The sequence below is a fragment of the Ptychodera flava genome, chromosome 14 (genome assembly GCF_041260155.1).
Source record: "Ptychodera flava strain L36383 chromosome 14, AS_Pfla_20210202, whole genome shotgun sequence".
NCBI classification, from domain to species: Eukaryota; Metazoa; Hemichordata; class Enteropneusta; family Ptychoderidae; genus Ptychodera; species Ptychodera flava.
Genome location: NC_091941.1, coordinates 30,220,389 through 30,233,215, shown reverse-complemented (window position 1 = coordinate 30,233,215; position 12,827 = coordinate 30,220,389).

Below are 12,827 nucleotides of genomic sequence, written 5' to 3'. Positions count from 1 at the left end.
ATACACCTTCGTAATAGATAACACATCCCAAGCAAAGCTGTGTACTAAGTATGGCAGCAAAAGAGATTAAAATAATGGTGCAACTGAATTTCTAGGTACATTTTCAAGTCAGGTGAGACTTGGTGGTAAAGGATGCCCCCTTGAACTCATTTTGACAGCTAAACTAAGCTATTGACTTATGTTATTTTCACTGTTATTCAAAACATTATGTGTACATCTTTCGTCTGGTTTACTTATTTACAGTTACAGACTATTTTATTAATATGACACTTCATGTTGATGGTTACATATCTACTGTCAGAGTAATCATTTGTAAATGTCTTTTTCTTCCCTTTAAATAAAAAGAACAACCAGGCGAACACTCATAAGTGTGGTTATGTAAATGTAAAGTAGTTAATATGAGCTAGAGTTGGTAGTGTCACTGCTAATGATGATTGGGCATAATGGAACCTTTGTTTGTGAAATTTCAAGGGTTTGCGAAGTCAATGTTTTGTACTTCTTTTGAGAAGTGATTTCATCTCCTTGGAAGAAATTTTCAACCTTTACATTATGTCACAATTCATAAATGAATGTCAGCTCAGTGTGGCAGATGTACTTCTGTCAGTAAACAGGTAAACGGATTGAGTAATAAAATGTGAATATAAACACACTTGATAGTTACATATTTTGGTTTTATTAATATTAGTAACCAGAAATGTTTTTACAATATGGCAGATTACAGAATGCCTTTAATTTGAGAATACACAAAGTAATACTATTGTACAATTGTAAAATCTCCCCAAACCTCTCAGGTGTAAACCAAGAGTAACATAATGTCACCATGACGACATGAATTTTGACAGGTCAAGGACTGTACTTATACTAGTTTTGCCATCAGATTTTACTCTGATTTTGTGCGGGGAATAGGGTATCGGGAAGGAGGGAGGATGGATAGGGGCAGGGAAGGGGTTGTCTAAAGATTGGAAAACCAAATGACTTTATATGGACCATACAAATCTATTCTTTAAGATTTTCAGTGTGAATTTTTTTTGTAAAGTGTTTAGGAGGAAAGCATAAACAGGGCGGATGGGGACAAGTCAAAGGCAGGGCGTCAAAAGGAGAAGAGATAGTCACGAATAAAAACCTCGAATAAAAGACTCATGGTACATTAATACCGTGGTATGGATTCTCCAATCTGTGCATGACAACATACTGACGTTCCTATCAGCTTCAGATTGCTTTGCATGCATTTGCTGATGAAATATTAAAAATAGATAGTAATGGTTTGAGAAAATGATATTACTGCATATAAATCACCTTTATCATTAATATCAATAATAAATCCATATGAAATATCAGTTAATCTTAAAAGTTTCTTCTGTTTTTCTTTTGTTTTCGGAATAAAATGAGAAATTGGGACAAACTGATGATCCCTGTACTTAAAGTGATAATCCTACACACTAGAGGATTTTGGGCGGACAATTTTCTGCTAAGGCACTCAGTGACACACTGAACAGTTCATTAAGTGTGTAAATCAGCCACCCATTATGTTTATCAATAGTTTTTTCAACCCCTATCTTTTCACAAGGAAGCCATGACACAACCCCATTTTGGATCCACTTTCAGAGAAATCAGGGGTGGAAAGATGGAGTTTGGTAAAACACACCTGGTCACAAAAATAGCAAAATACGTCAGCTTTTTCTTATGCTTGTGGTGTAGTGTGTTATGGGGGACTGACTTTATATTAGTGTTTTACACCTGTTTTCGTCACCGAATCCTATGTAGATCCCTTTTTTAGTTTATGTTGGATAAAGCTTAATAGATAAAAATAAAATAAAATAAAGGCGCAAACTGACTGGATCTCCTGCAGGAAAACTACATCAGCAATTCTAATTACAAATTAATGACTCGGTGTTCTGCTGATGATTTCCATTCCACAGACGAGTGAACAAAACACGGCACACATAACAGTGACAGCAATTGAGCTCCTTTAATTTATTCCCGATATTTAGCGTTTCTCCCCAAATATCCCTTGTCATTCTCCACTTTTGAGAATCTGCTACAAATTTGAAATTCTGAAACTTGAAATTCTCTCCCACATGATTATATTCTTTATTTGATCCCTCTCAGTCAAAACGAATTGAAGTCCTGAAGTATAAAACCATTTTTTTGGTTGTGTTTTGGTTGTGTTTGATTTTTGTATGTTTTGAGGGAGAGGGGTAGGTTATGGTGTTGAATAGGCGAAACTACTTTACTTATCCAACCTACCTAAGAATCCACTGACATCATCTGGACATCCTTGATGGGGGGGGGGGGGGGGGCTAGTAGGGTCTTGTGGTAAAAGTAAAAGACTATGGCAACCTACCTAAGAATCCACTGACATCATCTGGACAGCCTGGAAAGTCCATGAGCCAGACCCCCCAATTTGGCCGATTGGTACCATTTTAGGGGCAAATTCCCCCATACATTTTCGAAAGCCCAAAATTCCGACTTTCTAAAATCATCTATGGTGGACAGGTCGCAGAAGTAGCTTTCTGCCTTAGAAGTCGTTGTTATGGCAACTATACTGAAAAACTGATTATAAAACTGATTATCTATTAAACAGCAAAAGATATATGATTTCAAAACACACACTAGCACTTTACATCATGACCTTTCAGTTGACCCCATAACCTTGAACATTCTTGGTCAAGGTCAATAGGTAATGCCAATAACATCTTCGAAGTTCTGTAAAATCGAAAATTTATCACAAATACTTCTCTGCTATATTTACATAAAAAGTAATAGAAACTCGAAAATGCATTTGCTAATAGCCACAAATGTGTGCTGTCTTAAAATTATTGTGTTTTGAATCAGTGATGTTGTTGGTAGTGGGTAATCACCAAGGTAACCATTAGTGTGGTTTCCATTATACATGCAGCCTATAAGCCAGACCCCAAATTTAGTCAATTGGTTCCATTGAGGCGAGCAGGCGCCAAGTCTACCTTATATATTTTGAAAGCTGAAAATCTGAATTTTGAGAAAATCTTCAGTGAACAGTTTGCTGAAGATGCTTTCAGTCTGAAAAGGTGTTGTCATGGAAACAACATTCAAAATCATTAAAATTGGGCGTACAACGTAAAGTGGATTATCAAATAGACCGCAAATGATATTTGATAAATTTAATGATGCACATCAATAGTTTACAATATGACCTTTTAATTGACCCCATGACCTTGAGTCTTGTAGGTCAAGGTCAATTGGCAATGCCTGTAACAACTTAGAAATTGTTTGAGATGGGTATTTTTTGCAAATAGCTTTGCAACGTATTACAAAAACAATAGTAGAAACATGAAAACTAGTCAGCTATAAGAGTAAATGCGTTCTCTTTAAAATGCTAGTGTTTCTATCACATACGTTGTTGACAGGGCGGCAATCACCATAGCAACCATCAATGCATTTTCAGATACATTAATAGAGCAACATTGGACATACCTTTGCTAATATATTAATGGCTATAAAAATCATAACTTTTGTGTCCATGCTAAGTACACTGCAAGGTCAACAAAAGCATCGGCAGAAGAGATCAAGAGGTAGATATATGTAAATTTTTAAGGATGGTTTTAAACAAAGTTTGTCAACGTTTTATGTTTTTGTTTTCATGATATTATATAATAAAGTAACATGTTGAATTATCAAAATTTGATTGGTTAGTGGGTGATTATTAAACGTTTGTCTATGAACAGTAGGGTCAAATCTCAAGAGATACCGGTGTACTGTAACTTTTCCCTGATTTTCAGGTTGAGCTTCCCTGTATCTCTAGATAAATGCTTTTGGCTGCCATTTTCCATCAGGGGGTAGCATAAGTCAAGTGAAATAAGCTTTAACAACTTTGTAACCTCCTGAATTTTGTGTAGTCTGACATGGTCGATGTGTCGTGAACATCGTGCTCCAATTACTTGTGCTTATTTAATGGCAGTCGGCCTCACTGTACAACATTTACCTATAGCTTGTAGAATTGCAATTTTGCATCAACTCGCCTTTTATTGAAAGTTTTGAGTTTGTATATACATGTTTTATATACATATCACTGGCACATCATATCAGAGTAATTTAGTAATAGAGAAATCATCAACATATAAAATAATTCAGCTTCGTGGGCTAACTAAACTTCATTAGTACTCCTAGTGAGTGACTCATTTGTTGTAAATCCAATTTGTTTTGTGGTTATACCAACGTATTTCATTCGAACACCATAATTCACTTTAATGTGATTAAGATATAATTATTCACATCTTAAATAATCTCTTGTGTATTATCTATTACGAGACAGTGAAAAGATAAAGATTAAGTGGCATTGAACCATTGGTGAATTTCATTGAACAACTAGTGTAAAATATGGATATTTTAGGTAATGATGACGTAAAATTACAAACCAAACAACATATCCGAAGAAAGTTTGTAGCTGAATTTGGTAACTGCATTGAAATTATAGCCACTGAAAGCGGAAAAAGTCTTATAAAGACCATGATTGTGCAAGAAATCTTGAAAATGAAAGCAGAATTAACACACTTACAATCAATACAAACTGATGGGAATGTTAGTCAATGTGCCCTTGCTATAATAGCTGATGATGTAAAGAAACGTAAGTAGTAAAAAAATGCCTCCTCGTCCAGGTAATCAGTGCAAATAACCGGGTTGCCAGTTCTTGGACAGGGTTTAACATTTAACATTCAAACATGAAACGATGTTGATGTCACAGAGGATAAAATTGGATATCTCCCAACCAATAATGCTCAAACAACAGACATGTCTACTGTGTATGAAATCCTTAAGCAAGCTTTACAGATTATTGAGAAGCTAGATATAAACGAGGCTACATGTACTTTCGATTAAGCTTTGTATTTAAAAGCCACTGAAATCATGTGGAAGAATGCTAATACATTCAAGCCTTTAGTTCTCCGTATTGGTGTTTTTCACACAATTTGCAATGTCTTGTCCATTATTTGGAAAAGATTCCAAGATTCTTGTCTCTAAGATCTTGCTTTTGACTGTGTTATAATTGCTGAAGGCTCAATCATTAGCACACTAGAGGGACGCAGTACAGCATAGCTGTATGGTTACATAAATTGGGGTATGAAGCTCTTCTGAGAAAAAGCTGGAATGGATTTTATGACTGGCTGGAAGTAAGCTACCTAAACTTACAGACTAAACATCTGAATCTGAAAAGCTTTAAGAAGACAACACTGCAGCCCAATTGAGTGCATTTGTAGATATTTCATCTTTTGTACAAATTTTGGAGTTGTTTAAGATGTACCTCGATGTTTGAAGGTATGAAAATGGTAAAATCTTTCTGAGTTTTGGATGAGCTACATTGACATGGTAGAGATTGTCTTGGGACTCATTCGAGTTTTACGTGAGGGGAAATGGTTTCTGAATCTTGCAACGATTAGAAAGATGGTACCCTAGGTATTAGTTTATGATAATTAAATAATGCACGATTTAAGCCTGTTTACTAAGCAGAAATGACAAGGTTGGAATTAGAACACCCTGAGGTTTACAATCGTGTTGTAAATGGTGGTTTTTCCATGCAGGTAGTTCCACATAATCCAATTAGCAGAATACATGTAGATCAGGCAATTGAAAAGACAGCAAATAATTCAATTTTCATTATTTTGAACTTTGACCCCATTTGGTCATGTGACCCCGACCTTGACTTTGAAGCTCACGTGTTGAATGAAAGTTGAGATGTGTAACGTATCTTATTTATTTGCTAAAATTCGGTATGAAACATTATCCTGTACCAGGATTTGCACTTCTGTATATAAATATAGCTTTTCAATAATTCTAGTGTTTGTTTCTATGGCAACGGTTTTCATCCACAAAGCTTCCGAAGATTTTCTGAAAAATCAGATTTTCAGTTTTGAAAAATATGAGGGTAAATTTGCCCCCTGCTCGCCCAAAATGGTACCAAATTAACCATATTTGGGGTTTGGCTCATAGGCTACATTTATAACTGAAAACACACTGATTGGTTGCCTTGGTGATTACCACAATCAACAATATCGTTGATGCAAAACACAATAATTTTCAAAGAGCACACATTTGTGGCTATTAGAAGATAAATTTTCGAGTTTCTATTTCTTTTTATGTAAATATAGCAGAGAATTATTTGTGAAAAATGTTCGATTTTACAGAACTTACCTATTGACCTAGACCCAGAATATTCAAGGTTATGGGGTCAACTGAAACGTCATGATGTAAAGTACTAGTGTCTGTCTTGAAATCACATAAATATATTTTGCCGTTTACTTGATAATCTGTTTTATATCGTATTCTTAATTGTTAAGATTTTGAGTATGGTTGCCATGACAACGACTTTTAAAGCAGAAAGCTACTTCTGCGACCTGTCCACCAATGATTTTCAGAGAGTTGGGATTTTGGGCTTTCAGAAAATGTATGGAGGAATTTGCCCCTAAAATGGTACCAATAAGCTATCTGGCTCATGGACTATGATGGACTGCCTTGAAAGTTATTGAAAGAAAATCAAGTCACATTGTTGATCTTATCACACATTCTATCTCTAAGTAAAATTTATACGACTAACATACAATGTAGTTGACGTTAGTAGCCCATAATCAAACATAGCGTTGTTGTTATGTCTGACGTTTGTTTACAGAAATTTTTCCATGTTCTTGCGCGTGGCGAAATTAAAAAAAAACGAGCCCTACAATTGAAGGCGTTCCTGTTGCTTTTAATTACTGGACATGGATGTGTGGAAAATCGGCTGTTATTAAATGCTTCTGTTCCTCGTGTAGTACCGGCATTTTGGTCACTTTTGTTGCCTCTGACTCTCCACTACGTCAGGCGTGACAAAGTTTGATGGCATACATTGTTAAGGTGGCACTAGAACACGTGATACCTTGTAATAAATTGATATAGTGCAGTTCAGGCAAACAAAGCATCAATAAGTCGTGACACTACGCAAAAGTTTACCTCGTCAACTACTTCAGAGAACTGCAAAAACCGAAAATTCCTGTCGTCCGATCACCCTCATCACGATGTCTTCAGTAGCACGCGAAATTCGACGTCTTATGAGCCTGATCTTGCTGATGAATATGGCGTTACTTTTGCTGCCATACCAGACGAAAGGAGGTAAAGGCTATTCCCACCTTAATACCATTTGTAGAATACATTGAAAACAGTTGAGAATTGACGGTGAAATTGAACTAACTGTTATCATATTTGTGTAATTGGTTTGTGAAGTTGTTTCAAATTTTACTTGAAGTCACTACGTTGCGGCAAACAACAGACGGAATGGTGTTGTTCTCGACTGCAATTGTTTCGATTAGCAAAAAAGCTAGTCAGTCGGTTGGAACCATTAAGTATGTGTGTGCGTGCTCTCGCGTGCGTGCGTGTGTATGTGTATGGTTTTCTTTGGTAAAAAAGAGACTAAACGGTTCAAAATATAAGACCATGGTAACATAATTGGGTCTCTTAAGTTTCTTTTCAACTTTAATTTTTAGGAAGACAACTTCAAAATGCCAGTACAAAAAGAAATACAGCTTGACTCTGACTCGGGTGCTATATTGTGAAATGTGGCCGTGTAGCAAAGTAATAAAAGTGTCACTATCTAAAGTGCACCAGCTAGTATACTCTTCGTTGTGTGTTTTATGATCGGCAATGTACAGTCATTTTATCAGTGCCACTGCTGTGGCAAATTCAAACACAAGTTCTCAAACCAATTATATAGGACTGGTGTGATAAAATTAAGATCAATTTTATCGTCCATTTTCATCGTAAAAGAACATCTAAGTTTGTGAAACGGAGACTATTGTGCATGTAATCTAGCCTTCAATACAATGATTTGACAAACTCATCAACGCCATACATTCTTAGTTCACAGAGTGAAATGTCATTAGGGACTGGTCAGTTTCTTCGGCCTAGGGGGTGGGGCGGTGGATTCATGGTGGGTCACCCTGTTTTTGACTTTGGTGATGGGGGGGGGGGGGTCATCATGTTTTTGAAATGCCCAATAGAGGGGTTAGTATGTTTTTGAACATACATTTCGATACGGGCTCATACTTGCCTAAAATGAATTATGCAAGCCAAAAATGTCATCATTCAGTTGCATTTTTCGGCGCGCCCTTCGGACGCGTAACTTTAATAATAATAAGACATATTTTTCAGAGCCCGTCCAAGCGCAAAACTTTAATATATCAGCCATAATTACATCAGCGATATCTGTATGTGTAACTTTTTTCAGCGCGCCCTTTGGGCACTTTACTTTAAAATATCAAACATATTTTTCAGGATGCCCTTCAGCCACATGACTTTCATATATCAGGATTATGCATCAGAGAAATCTGAATGTTTGATATTTTGCGGCGAGCCCTTCGGGCGCGGTACTCTCGTATATCAGAGATATATCTTAGAAACAATTTGATGTCTGTAAATTGAAAGTCAATTTTGCAAAGTGACTAATCATTATGAACCTGCAGTGCATATGAAAAGCATGACAAATTCCTAATACTTTTCTGTTTTCTCTAGGAGAATTCAGCATTAGAAAGTAACATGCACTCATATTTCACTATCACATATTTCTTACAACAGTCCTTGACATCTGGTTATGCATAGAAAGTGTAGAATACATTTACAGCTCATTCAAAATACTGTATTCAAACTTAAGAATTGACACTTTTAAATTCCTAATTTACAACTGACAAGACAACAATTTCAATAAAACACAGAATGACTGAATGTTTAAAATATACCCCCAAAAATTATAAACATATATGAATTATTGAATTTTATATATCACCTGTTTTTTACATTTGTCGCGCGCAGGGGGGGGGGGGGATCACCCTGTTTTCGAAAGTTGGAATGGGGGGGGGGGGTCAGCCACTTTTTGACGCCCCAAGGCCAAAGAAACTGACTAGTCCCTTACCACAGGCAGAGAGGCCGGGTATTTCTTGGTTCAAATTATGCACCACGAGCAGTTTTGATGTTTTTATGCCATCAGTTTCTATTCATACGGCTATACTGATAATTTTATATCGTACGGAGAAGCATCTTATCTAGTAGTACTAGAGTGACAAAGATGACGTGATCTCTCCTTTCACTCTATTATTGTTGATCTATGCATGAATTCAGTTCCCTTTAACAGATTCGCAGACAGAAATTAGATTTGAGATTAAACGTAAGTGTAAATAGTCAACGCATTTTGATGGTAAGAAGAAAAGCAACATGCGCTGAAATTAATCACATGAGGCTGATTGAAAATGTGAGTTCCAGTCAATAATATCTCTGACAGACACTGAAAGTCTCAATACTTTGATAATATTTAATAATAGAGAGTTTTGAATTGCGATCTTTGCAAGAACGAAACGCAGAGTGGCTTGCAGGTCATGTAACTTTTTACTATGATTGGTTAAGATGTACCAACTCGCACACCCGACCCAAAATATCACATAGATAGGCCGACTTTGGCTCTTAATGTATATGAAGCTAGAAGTAGCCATAAAAAACTTAAAATTTTGACATTTTGATTTGTGTTCAAACAACAAATAGACACATATGTCAAACAAACGACTAAGATAGCCATCTTTATTTGGATAAACAATGTTGCTAATCTACCCCTGCAAAGGTATTCAAAAAGGCAGACCACATAAAGAGGTGATACCAGAAAGCAGAAAGCAACGATTATTGTTACTTCAGCTGCTAACGTTTATCTTTCTTATGGCATGTCAAATATGTGTAAGTAAACCCAAGGTAAACTGAAACGCATATTGCCCTATTTACGTTGTTGGCGTACCGATCGAAGGTCATTTGTACAATTGATATGTGGACGACCGAAATGATAAGTTAGTAACCTTGATAAGACAATGCCATGGTGTCTTAGCACGGAGAGTGTCCTCCAAATCAGTTTGTGAGAACATTTTGTGAAATACATTCTGCAGCCAGGAGAACTTGGACGGCTATCTAACCTAATCATTGCCATATTCATTATCAAAATCAGAGTGGCTTATTTTCAGGGTAGTTTCATCACCTTCATCAGAAAATATCATCATTTTCTATGAGATTGCCTCATCATCAGGTGATACCAGAAAGCAGAAAGCAACGATTGTTGTCGCCTCTGTTGCTAAAATTCGCATTTCAGAGCTAAATTTCAATCTAAATAATCTCTGTTAATGTTTATCTTTCTTATGGCATGTCAAATAAATATAAGTATAAAAACCCAAGATAAACTGAACGCATATTGCCCTATTTACGTTGTTGGCGTACCGATCGAAGGTCATTTGAACACCTGATATGTGGACGACCGAAATGATAAGTTACTAACCTTGATAAGAAAATGCCATGGTGTCTTAGCAAGGAGAGTGTCCTCCAAATCAGGTTGTGAGATCATTTTGTGAAATTCATCCTGCAGCTGGGATAACTTGGACGGCTATCTAACCTAATGATTGCCATATTCATTATTAAAATCAGAGTAGCTTATTTTCATGGTGGTTTCATCACCTTCATCAGAAAATTTCATCGATTTTTATGAGATCCCACTCTGCCTCATCATCCCCTTCGATTTCTACTTAATTGTCTTTAGTCACAGATTCATTCATTTCTTTAATTTCTGTGATGTAATCATTATCAGTGAGGACTTTGTAAATTCCTCCATTATTTGTGCAGTTTTACATTTGCACTTTTAAGCTGCCATGACCATGTTTATCCCTTTTGAAGCACAGACAAATATCACGGTTGCACTCGGTCGTACTTCAAAGCTTTTGCGTATTCCTAAACAGTTTGTACTACTTGCTCAATAATTTCATGGCGTTCCTAGACAATTGAGACGATGTAAACCAATATTCAATGTATAAGGAAGCTCTATGTGTGAGCTATGTAACTGGTTCCAAATTTTGAAACAAACAGAGATTTTGGCCAATATGAAGGAAGGAGTGCCGTTGGGTTTGGTGAACACTTATTCTCCCTTTGTATTCTACACGTGATAGCTTTCTTTATTTTGTCAATCCAAAGAGAGCGAAGGTCTTGGTAGTTTTCATAGCCACCCTTATGTTTCATATCTGTAAACATATCATGAGGACATGAACAGTCATGTTAAAATTCACTTTTAGCGCCATTTGAAACACAGTTTCAACCAAACAATCGATAGAAATCCAGGAGACTATCCTCAGAATCACTTTGTGGAATGCTTCATGCGACATCCACTGATTCGCCAGCGATAAAATTTGCATGTTGAAACAATGTATTCATGAACCTAGCTTTCCAAACTCACAACAAGGATGCATAATCATACCCTGAAGTATTGAACAGTCATGGTGGACTCATTGTGCATTTTTCCTTTGGAATGTCAGCCAAAGCAGGATCTCCAATTATTGCTGCGTGTAATTGGGTCAAACTTAAATGATGATTTCTTTTGTTTTTATTTCATTCCTATCAAAATAGTAAAAGTGACCTGGTTACATGCAGTGTAACTCAAGATGATATATCTTTATCTGGTGCAAATATATTGATTTTTAAATGGCATGCTTTTATGTCATAAGGCCATACCCCTGTCTTTGTTTCTTCATGGTTATCGTAAAATTAATACCAAACTCTCAACAAAATCTGACTCAACTGTGGTTGCATACAGCTTTCCTTGCCTTGCGCCACAAAGGCCACCCTAAACTAAGAATTCAGAACACGATTGCAACTAATTGGGAATGATTTGATGGTTAATCAATGTGGATTTAATCTCAAATGTAGGCTGATCTGCTTTTCGTCTTAAGCTCAGTCTGTACTTGTTTCTGTAAGTGATTTGTGATATTGCAAGAATCAGCTCTAGGCCACCTAACACTTTTTGAAAATATGAAAAATATGAAGATCCAATTATCGAGAATTAGTTGCATTCGTGTTTCATTGTTAATTCATTGTTACCCCTCTTGTTACCTTTTCAATATTTGTTGGCTTTTCCAAGACCACAAAAAGAGTCTGCAGAATTTGTGAAAGCCCAAGGTCCTTTTGATAAATGAAAATTGTAATGCAACTCGCAGTCTTATGAGCCTGATCTTGTTGATGAATATTGCGTTTCTTTTGTGGTCATACCTGACAAAAAGGATTAAAGGCTATCCCCATCACTCCAGCTTCAATACAATAATTTGACAGATCCTAAACCTATCAGCACCAAACATTCTGAACAGTTAACAGAGTGAAATGTCATACAACAGGTAAACGGCTTGTTTTCTATAAGTTCAAATTACATATGCACTATTAGCACTTTGGATATTATTACACCATTAATTTCTATTCACACGGCTATACCAATAATTCTATATCGAAATAATCTGTCTACTAATGCTTGAAATGTACGATAACGATTAAGATGTCGTCATCACTCCTCTATACGGCCACGACATTTATCACTTTATAGTACGCAATGTATACTCGATTGTTGTTGTTGAACTATGGGGGAATTCAGTTCCTTTGATTCTGAAGTTGCACTCGCTGAGAGATATTCAGTTCGAGATTAAGACATTCCCAAATGTAATTTCTAAATTTTCAAATGTTCACTCACCTTGATTTTCAGGGAATAAGCAACATGTCCTATTTCAATAGATCATATCAGGCTCACTATAAAGTTGCGTTTTTCACATATCCGTAACAAAGATACATCTGACTCACACGATCACATTGACTTGAGTTGACTAGAGAATCCAGCTTTGATATTAATCAGGACTAGCGAAAAAAAAACACTTCAAATTTTGAATTTTAATTAGTGTTCGGACAACGTTTACCTTGCAAATCAACGGTACTCGTATACAACGATTGTTATTATTCACCTGTTGCCGAAACCTACGGGGTTTTCGTGTTGAATAACC